General features: G+C 30.9%; 1 protein-coding gene across 2 annotated transcripts in view; it reads right to left on the reverse strand.

The window, feature by feature from the left end:
• Positions 1 to 543, reverse strand: part of ITPR1 (inositol 1,4,5-trisphosphate receptor type 1) — a 327,597-nt gene that overhangs the window by 109,859 nt on the left and 217,195 nt on the right. The gene's annotated exons all lie outside the window — the stretch shown is intronic.

Here is a 543-nt window from a genome sequence, read left to right on the forward strand (position 1 = left end):
AAAAAAAAAAAAAAAAAAAAAAAAAAACAACAAAAAAAAACACAACACTGTGAAGGGGAACTTCCTTCACAAAGTTATTCAAAAGCAACCAATTAGCTTACAATTATATGAGAACGTGATCAGAAGAACGGGGATAAAAAAAAATGCAATGTTTCTCAAATGCTATCGTTAATTCAGATGCAACACTTGGCTTCAGAGCACTTCCTTAACCATAATGTTATTATTATACACCACTTTGAATCTTACAGTATGCAAACAAATATCAGATGTTTGGCTGCATTAAAAAAATATGAAACGTTATATAAAGAAAAACTCGACAGCATTAATTCAGTCTGGTTGGATTTACATCCAGATAAGCTATCAATATGCAGTCAATAAAACAGTAGATACCCAACAGCAATGAATTATACATTGGTAAGTATTTTCTATTGAAAAACAGCCTCTCTTTCATCAGTGTTAAGCTGTGCAAACCTGTAAAGCAGGTATAATATTTTTTAAAAAAAAAAAACACCCAAAAAAACCTCCCAACAATCACAACAGCAG

The sequence above is a fragment of the Gavialis gangeticus genome, unplaced genomic scaffold (assembly GCF_001723915.1).
Source record: "Gavialis gangeticus isolate Ggan-Ray unplaced genomic scaffold, GavGan_comp1, whole genome shotgun sequence".
Taxonomy (NCBI): domain Eukaryota; kingdom Metazoa; phylum Chordata; order Crocodylia; family Gavialidae; genus Gavialis; species Gavialis gangeticus.